Below are 10,000 nucleotides of genomic sequence, written 5' to 3'. Positions count from 1 at the left end.
TGAATAAAAAACTGTATAAAATACTGTTAAAAACTCGCTCAATATATGTTACCATGACGTAGTTTGATATATATTCGGCGGGTTTTTAATAGTATTTTTTCTAGTTTTTTAAATATAACACCTTTTCCTGAACTGACCGTGTTAAAGAGTAACAGTAATACAAACCCCGAATTGTTTTTAGTTTCTTTTCTCCAAAATATTTCAACATATTTCACACACACAATAAATAATAAACAAAACACCGTCCTCTCCCCATGTTAAGAATGGCTTTTTAAATAATAACGTTATTATTTAAGCACGGAGCAATAAGTGCACTAGTACGAAATTTTTTTTTCGTTTCTTTGCTCCAAAATATTTCAAATCTAACACACACACATAATAAATAATAAACGAACACACACACACACATATATATATACACACACATACGCAAACTAAATAAACACACATTAAAACTAAATTATAAAAACACATCAAATAAAAAATATTAGAGACAAATAAATAACAATCCTATACTTTCACCTAACAATTTAATAAACAAACAAAAAATCAACTAAAAACGAAGGAAACAACCGGAAGTAAAGTTGAAACACTAATCGTAAAGATAACCACAAAAATGAAAAACAATAAAAAAAAACAATTTGTTAAAAAAATTTACGGATTTTCAAATATTTTTTAATAAAATATGAAATTTTATCAAAGTTACGAATAGACGAGAAACACCGAAATACACGAGAAAAAATAAATAAATAAGAAATTATTTAAAATCTTTTTTTTATTTTTCAATATAAAATTAAAAATATTTCGATTCCAAATTTTCCATTTATTTCGACGGAAACAATTTTTTTTTTTTTAAACAAAAATGGAAGGAAAATATTTTTGTTTCTCTCCAAATTTAAACAAATTTTGTCTCGGAATACAAAAAATTTCATTTTTACCACAAAAAATATTTTTCCAATTTTGTTGAAATTAAAATCAAAAAAATCTTTTTCTTTTTTCATCGAATTAATTTAACAAACATCAAATTACTTTGAACTATAAAGAACTCTGCATTTGATGAATTTTCGTAATGTTTGGATATATTACTATTTTCGACATGGAAATTAAATACTTAATATTGTTTTTTTCTTTAAACGACACTTAACATCAAACACCATTTTTGAAGTAGTTTTTAAGAAACATACAAATTACTTTGAACTATAAAGAACTCTGCACTTGATGAGTTTTCGTAATTTTTGGATATATTACTATTTTCGACATGACAATTAAATACTGAATATTGGTTTTGTCTTTACACGACACTTAAAATCAAACACCATTTTTGAAGTAGTTTTTAACGAACATCAAATTACTTTGAACTATAAAGAACTCAGCACTTGATGACTTTTCGTAATTTTTGGATATATTACTATTTTCGACATGGCAATTAAATACTTAAAATCAAACATCATTTTTGAAGTAGTTTTTAATAAACATACAAATTACTTTGAACTATAAAGAACTCTGCACTTGATGATTTTTTGTAATGTTTGGATATATTACTATTTTCGACATGACAATTAAATACTTAATATTGGTTTTGTCTTTAAACGACACTTAAAATCAAACACCATTTTTGAAGTAGTTTTTAACAAACATACAAATTACTTTGAACTATAAAGAACTCTGCACTTGATGAGTTTTCGTAATTTTAGGATATATTACTATTTTCGACATGACATTTAAATACTTAATATTTGTTTTGTCTTTAAACCGCACTTAAAATCAAACACCATTTTTGAAGTAGTTTTTAACAAACATACAAATTAATTTGAACTATAAAGAACTCTGCACTTGATGAGTTTTCGTAATGTTTGGATATTTTTATTTCACACACAGAATAATAAAACCTGTTTATTTACGTGTCTGACGATAAATTTCAGAATTATTGACTTTTTGGCGCTATTTTTTAATAGTATTTCCAAGTTTAATTAATTATTAAGCAATAAGTGCTTGTATTACTGTACACATAGATTCGAAAAAGTTGTCAAAAAACGAAAAACAAATATATAACAAATAAATGTTATCAAAGGCAAAATAAGTTACTTTTCTACGTAAATGGATATGTTTTTAGTGTTTTTATTCAATGTAACATGTTTGTTCAGCTCAAAAAGCATACAGTGTTTACCGATGTATTGGAACATTCAAAATGGCGCCCGACTCTCTCTTTAACACGTTAAGTTTGGGAATAGGTGTTATAAATAAAAAACTGTATAAAATACTGTTTAAAACTAGCTCAATATATGTTACCGTGACGTAGGCTGACATATATTCGGCGGGTTTTTAATAGTATTTTTTCTAGTTTTTTATTTATAACACCTTTTCCTGAACTTACCATGTTAAAAAGTTACAGTAATACAAACCCCGAATTGTTTTTAGTTTCTTTTCTCCAAAATATTTCAACATTTTTCACACAGACACAATAAATAATAAACAAATCATCGTCCCTCCCCATGTTAAGAATGGCTTTTTAAATAACGTTATTATTTAAGCACGGAGCAATAAGTGCACTAGTACGAATTTTTTTGTGTGTCTTTGCTCCAAAATATTTCAAATCTTACACACACACATAATAAATAATAAACGAACACACACACACACACACACACACATATATATATACACACACACGCAAACTAAATAAACACACATTAATAATAAACTATAAAAACACACATCAAATGAAAAATATTAGACAAACAAATAACAATTCTATACTTTCACCTAACAATTTAATACACAAACAAAAAAATCCATTGAGAACGAAGGAAACAACCGGAAATAAAGTTGAAACACGAATCGTAAAGATAACCCAAATAAAAAACAATTTTTAAATATTTTTTTTATTAAAAATTTAACGTAAAATGAGCACCCACTTTATAGCCACCTTGTTTTTGTTGGGGAGGGGCAACAATAAATAAAAAACCATAAAAACACAACAAATAAAAAAACAAACAAACAAACAATATGGGGGGGGATTTAACAATTCTATACTTTCACCTAACAATTTTATAAACAAACAAAAAATTTCGACTAAAAACGAAGAAACAACCGGAAGTGAATTGGAAACACTAATCGTAAAGATAATCACAAAAATAAAAAAAAAATAAAAAATAATAACGAGAAAAGAAAAAACAAAAAATAAAAAATTAGTTTTAATTTTTTTTTTTTTTTCAATAAAAATTTTTAAAAATTTCGATTTCAAATTTTCCATTTTTTTCGACGGAAACAAATATTTTGTTTTTAAAAACAAAAATGGAAGGAAAATATTTTTGTTTTTCTTCAAATTGAAACAAATTTTGTTTCGGAAAACAAAAAATTTCATTCAAATCACAAAAAAACATTTTTCCTAATTTGTTGAAATTAAAATCTAAAAAATTTATTTCTTTTTTCATCGAATTAATTTTTTTAAAATTTAAATCAAAACAAATTAATTCGTCTTGAAAAAAATTTGAAACCCAAATTTTTTCATTAAAAAAATCAAAACGAATGCGGGATAAATAATTTGAATCAAAATTTGTTTCAATCTTAAAAACTTTTAATTTTTCACATTTTTTTGAAAATAAATTCATTTGTTTTTTTGAATCCAAAACAAAAATTTGTTCGTTTTTTTCAAACAAAGAAACAAAATTTGTTTCCGTTTCAAAAAAATTTTTCAATTCAAAAAATGGAAAATTTTTTTTTCTTTTTAAAAACAATAAATTTTTGTTTCCAAATGAAAAACCACAAACGACAAAAATGTTTTCTTTCGAAAGAAAACAAAAGTCAAAAGGTTCGAAGGATTCGTCGTTTGTGACAGAAAAAAATTGGAATTCAGTTTTTATTTCACCATTTTTTCGTATTTCAATCAGCGATTTATTGATTCGATCGCAAAGAAAAATATTTTCTTCTTTTTCGTCGACGAAAATCGAACTTATAATTCGATCATTTTTTGCTTCTGGCAAATCGATCCGCAAAGTTTTCACAATTTTCTCAACTGGCGAAATTTTCCATTCACAAAAAACAGATCCTTTATCTCGTTGTTCAAACGGTTTCATGACTTCTTTCCAATAATCAGGCAATTCAAAACTTATTTCGCATTCTTTAACCGGTCGAACCCAAATTTCGTGTGCTTCCAACACTTTTGAATTCAGTTTTTTCAATTTTCTCAATTGATAATCATCATGATCATCCGAAAAACGTTCCAAACTTTTCATCCAATCTTCAATTTGTCGCAAAATTTCATTATTTTCTTCTAAAATTCCCATCGATCTTTTCCTCTCATCATCCATTTTTCTTAGCATTTCCTTGTCCAAATCAATTACATCCCGTCTTTCCTGTTCATGAAAATAATCAAATTTCCTCCACAATTCATTGGATTCGTTTTCATATTTCGGCTCTAAATTATCGCAGTATTTTTCAATCTTTTTATTACATTTTTCCAAACTGTTCTTGAAATCCAACATGTCTTCTTGAAGTCGAGATCGGGAGAAATTTGCCATTTTTTGATTTTAGACAATTTTGACCTGATGAACAATGAAACACTGAAAAATACAAAAAATATATTATGAACAGATGTTTTTTATATGCCTGTGTGTGTGTATGTGTGTGTTTCTGTGTGTGTGTATGTGCGTGTGTGTATGTGTGTGTGTTTATGTATATGTGTATGTGGGTTTCTCTGTGTGTGTGTATGTGTGTGTGTTTGTTTCTGTGTGTGTTTATGTGTATGCGTATGTGTGTTTCTGTGTGTGTATGTGTGTGTGTTTATGTGTGTTTTTATGTATATGTGCAAATATGTGTGTGTGTGCGTACGCACGCGTGTGTGTGTTTGTGTGTGTTTGTGTGTGTGCGCGCATGTGCGTTTGTGTGTAAATTGTCTGTAAACAACGGGAAGCCAGTCTTGAAGAAAACCGATTTTATTAAACCCTCAGTTTAAAAGCCGGCCATAATGCAAATGTTGTGTACAATCGATAAATCTTTACTTGTTTTGCTAAATATTAGTAAATGAAGAAGCATTTCAAGTTAAAATCCATTTAGTATTACGCACGTATAAATACTTAAATAATCGGTATTTAATTTTTAACTTCCGTTTGCGATTATTAATTACTTCATATGGACTATTTTTAATATTGCCGGCGTAATACTAACAAGATTTTAATTTGACTTAATTTTATTTGCTTATTTAACAAATTTTAATTAAAAAAAATCAAGATTTATCGTTTGTATCTAATTTGTTAATCGCATTATGTACAGGCCACTAAACTGCGGTTTTACTAAATTTTCAACATAATAACATTTGGTTTATGATTAGATATAAATACCCCTTAAGTACTTCCTCCTCCGTTAAAAACGTTAGATTCTATTTTTTTTTTTTTTGGTTGTTGGGTTAAGAGTGAAAATTTCGAACTATTAAAAAAATAACAAATTGTTTAGAATTTAGAGTGGGAGATCAGTGTCGTGTAATGTCAAATGATCCCTCAATATGAGAGTATCTTTAGCATTTGTCATCGATCTAAATATTTCAATTTTTTTACTTAAAAAATGTAATATTTGGAAATATTTTACTCACATTTAATAGATGCATTTTAGATGTTCGTGGATTTTTTGTTTTTAATGGCGATCACAAGAAAAAGGAAAGAAAGATGAGACACGTGATAATTTCAAGCAATTTGATTGGATGATTTTTTTTTTTTTGATAGACGAAAAAGGAATAGAGGTAGAGAGAGAGAGAGAGAGAGAGAGAGAGAGAGAGAGAGGACGAGAGGCAGAGAAAAAGAGGAGAAAAAAAGAGAGTGAGGAAAAAGAGCCAGCGAGAGAGAAAGTGAGAGAGAAAGAAAGAAAGAAAGAAGGAGAAGCAGAATTATTTATTTATTTTTCATTTTTTTAATTTAATTTTTTAATTTTTCAATTGTTATTTTTATTTTTATTTCATTTATTTTTAATTTTTTAAAATTTAAATTTTTATTTTATTTTTGCATTTTTTAATTTTAATTTTATTTTTATTTCATTTATATTTAATTTAAAATTTTTTTAAATTTATTTAATTTATTTTTTATTTTTTAAATTTTAGTTTTTAATTTTATTATTTAATTTTTTATTTTAATTTTTTATTTTATTTTTGCATTTTTTTATTTTAATTTTATTTTTATTTCATTTATATTTAATTTAACAAATTTTTTTAAATGTTTATTTTATTTAATTTATTTTTATTTTTTAAATTTTAGTTTTTAATTTTTTTATTTAATTTTTTATTTTATTGTTATTTTATTTATTTTTCATTTTCAGTATTTTTTATATTTACGAAATCTTTTTTTTTTTTTTGGTCATTGAATTGTTAGATGTAAATACAGAATAGTTTAAAAAAAAAACCCCGGCTCCCTTCCCCATAGTAAGAATGGCTTTCTAAATAAGCATCGTTGGAATCCACATGAATGTTACTACTGCTATGTTTACCAAAATGATCCCTCAATATGAGAGTATCTTTAGCATTTGTCATCGATCTAAATATTTCAATGAATTTTTTTACTTAAAAAATGTAATATTTGGAAATATTTTACTCACATTTAATTGATGCATTTTAGATGTTCGTGGATTTTTTGTTTTTAATGGCGATCACAAGAAAAAGGAAAGAAAGATGAATTTGATTGGATGATTTTTTTTTTGATAGACGAAAAAGGAATAGAGGTAGAGAGAGAGAGAGAGAGAGAGAGAGAGAGAGAGAGAGAGAAGACGAGACGCAGAGAAAAAGAAGAGAAAGAAAGAGAGAGTCAGGAAAAAAGAGCCAGAGAGAAAGAGAGAGAGAGAGAGAGAGAGAGGAGAGGGAGGATTATTTATTTATTTTTATATATTTTTAATTTATTTTATTTTTAAATTTAATTTTTATTTTATTTTTAATTTTATTTTTTAATTTTAATTTTATTTATTTTTAGTATTTTTAATATTTACGAAATCTTTTTTTGGGGGGGGTCATTAAAAAAACGGCTCTCTCCCCCCATATTAAGAATGGCTTTCTAAATAAGCAGCGTTCGGTTTGTATTACAATCCACAGACGTTCATAAAAGTGGTCTAAAATTTAAAACATGTAACATGGAAAACGTTTTAGTGGTTCTACTCACTTTAAAGCGTTTAATCGGTTCGAAAATCATACATTATTTAAGATTAACTGCAAACAAATGTATAATTTTTTAGTTTTAACTCATTTTTCCAATCTTCACGTATTTAACAGATAGTTCGCCGCCATTTTACTTGTTCGGATCTATCGATAAACACTGCATGAATTTTACTGTTGTTATATTTATCTAAATTCCTTTTTTTTTTAATTTTAAAAATGGAAACGTAATGCAATGATTTAATCGCTGGCGGCCACTGCTTTTTATTTTCTTGCACCAAAACGATTTTTACTTGTTGAAAAATATGTTATTATACAGAAAATTGGCAAAATTGATTTACAAAATTTAAATTTACAAATAATTAAATAAAATATTTTTGTTTAGAATTTAGAGTGCGAGATCAGCGTCGTGTAACGTCAAATGACCCCTCAGTATCAGAGTATTTTAGATTTTAAAAGTAAATAATTGATTGGAGAAGGAAGTCATTAGTTTGATTTTATGGAGTAATTAAGGCACAATTAATTTAGAATTTAGAGATGGGGATCAGGTTTGCGTATAAATTTAACATAAAAATGACCCCTCAGTATTAGAGTATTTTTAGATTTTAAAAGCAAATAATTATTTTTAGTCTGAAATACTCTGCGATTTTTTTTTTTGATTGAAGAGTGAAGTCATTAAGTTTGATTTTATGGGGTAATTAAAGCACAATTAATTTAGAATTTAGGGCTGGGGATTAGGTTTGCATCTAAATTTAACATAAAATGATCCCTCAATATCAGAGTATTTCAGATTTTAAATCAAATTATTATTTTTACTCTACAATTCTGTGCGATATTGATTTTTGGAGGGTCGAGAGGGAGGGTAAGTCATTAGTTTTGATTTTTTTGGGGGAAGGGATAATTAAAGCACAATTAATTTAGAGTTGGGGTTCAGGTTTGCATATAAATTTAACATAAAATTATTCCACAATATCAGAATATTTTAGATTTTTAAGCAAAAAATTCTTTTTCCTCTGAAATTCTGTGCGGTTTTGTTTTTTGGAGGGTGAGGGGTAAAGTCATTAGTTTTTGTTTTATGGGACAATATAAGCACAATTAATTTAGAATTTAGAGTTGGGGATCAGGTTTACATATAAATCCCTCAATATCAGAATATTTTAGATTTGAAAAGCAAATTATCATTTTTAATCTAAAATTCTGTGCGATTTTGTTTTTTGAGAGTGCGGGGGGGGGGGTAAAACAATTAGTTTTGATTTCATGGGTAATTAAAACACAATTAATTTAGAATTTAGAGTTGGGGATCAGGTTTATATATAAATTTAATGTAAAATTATCCACCAATATCAGAATATTTTAGATTTTAAAAGCAAATGACTATTTTACTCTGAAATTCTTTGCGATTTGTTTTTTTTTGGGGGGGATAAGTGATTGGTTTTGATTTTATGGCGTAATTAAAGCACAATTAATTTGAATTTAGAATTGGGGATAAGGTTTGCGAATAAATTTAACATAAAATTATCCCTCAATGTCAGAAATTTTAAATTTTGAAACAAACAGTTTTTTCAACCCTAAATTCTGTGAGATTTTCTTTTTTGTTAGGATGGGGTGGGGTAAAGACATAAGTTTTTATTTTATGGACTGAATAACAATTAATTTAGAATTTAGACTTGGGGATCAGGTTTGCATATAAATTTAACATAAAATGATCCCTCAATATGAGAGTATTTTAGATTTTTAATGAAATAATTATGTTTACTCTGAAATTTTGTCGGATTTTGTTTTTTTTTGGGGGGGGTGAAGTCATTAGTTTTGATCTAATGAGGTAATTAAAGCACAATTAATTTAGAATTTAGCGTTGGGGATCAGGTTTGCATCTAAATTTAACATAAAATAATCCCTCAGTATCAGAGTATTTTAGATTTTAAAAGCAAATAATTATTTTTATTCTGAAATTCTGTACGATTTTGTTTTTTTTATGGTGAGGTGGGCGAAGTCATTAGTTTTCAATTTATGAGCTAATGAAATCACAATCAATTTAGAATTTAGAGTTGGGGATCAGATTTTCATATAAATTCAACATAAAATGATTCATGAATAACAGGCTACTCTATATTTGTAAATAACCAAAATTATTTCCTGTGCATTTTTTGTAGGTGGTGTACGCTTTAACAGCTTTGCTACATTCTAACTTTTTAGGGCAGATAATTAAAAAAAACTTAGATGGAATGGCAAATATCCACCTTAAAAAAGTTGCTAACGATTATCCCTGAATTATGTGGCAAAACCTTCCTCCCAAAAGGAACGCAGACCATAAGTATGTGGCGTCCTTTCTCTTAAAAGAACCTTAACTCTAAGTCTCTGTGGCTCCTTACCTCTAAAACGAGCACGAACCCTAAGTCTCTGTGGCTACTTACCTCTAAAAAGAACACTAACCCTAAGTCTATGTGGCGCCCTTCTTCTAAAACGAACATATTACTTTAAGTCTAGGTTGCACACTTCCTCTTAAAAGAGCACTAACTCTAAGTCTATTCGTCGCCCTTCTTCGAAAAAGAACACTAACCCTAAGTCTATGTGGCGCCTTTCCTCTAAAAAGAACACTAACCCTAAATATATGTTGCACCCTTCCTCTAAAAAGAACACTAACCCTAAGTCTTTGTGGCAGACTTCCTCTAAAAAGAACACGAACCCTAAGTCCACGTTGCACGCTTCTTCTAAAAAGAACACTAACCCTAAGTCTATGTGGCACCATTCCTCTAAAAAGAACACTAACCCTAAGTCTATGTTGCGCTCTTCCTCTAAAAAGAACACTAACCCTAAGTCTATGTGGCAAAATGAAGCAATGAAAAATTTCAATGCTAACAAAACAAGTGAAAA

The 10,000-nt window shown here is 27.4% G+C and overlaps 1 long non-coding RNA gene across 1 annotated transcript in view; it reads right to left on the bottom strand.

The window, feature by feature from the left end:
- Nucleotides 1-2,102: 2,102 nt before the first annotated feature.
- Nucleotides 2,103-10,000, bottom strand: part of LOC145270778 (uncharacterized) — a 10,039-nt gene continuing 2,141 nt past the window's right edge. Inside the window, exon 2 of the long non-coding RNA XR_013865559.1 lies at nucleotides 2,103-4,562. This is a non-coding gene — a long non-coding RNA (uncharacterized LOC145270778). The remainder of the gene's footprint in view (nucleotides 4,563-10,000) is intronic.

Source organism: Euprymna scolopes, chromosome 46, assembly GCF_053919585.1.
Source record: "Euprymna scolopes isolate OS-2025 chromosome 46, ASM5391958v1, whole genome shotgun sequence".
In the NCBI taxonomy this organism is placed as follows: Eukaryota; Metazoa; Mollusca; class Cephalopoda; order Sepiida; family Sepiolidae; genus Euprymna; species Euprymna scolopes.
This window is presented reverse-complemented; position numbering and strand designations above follow the sequence as displayed.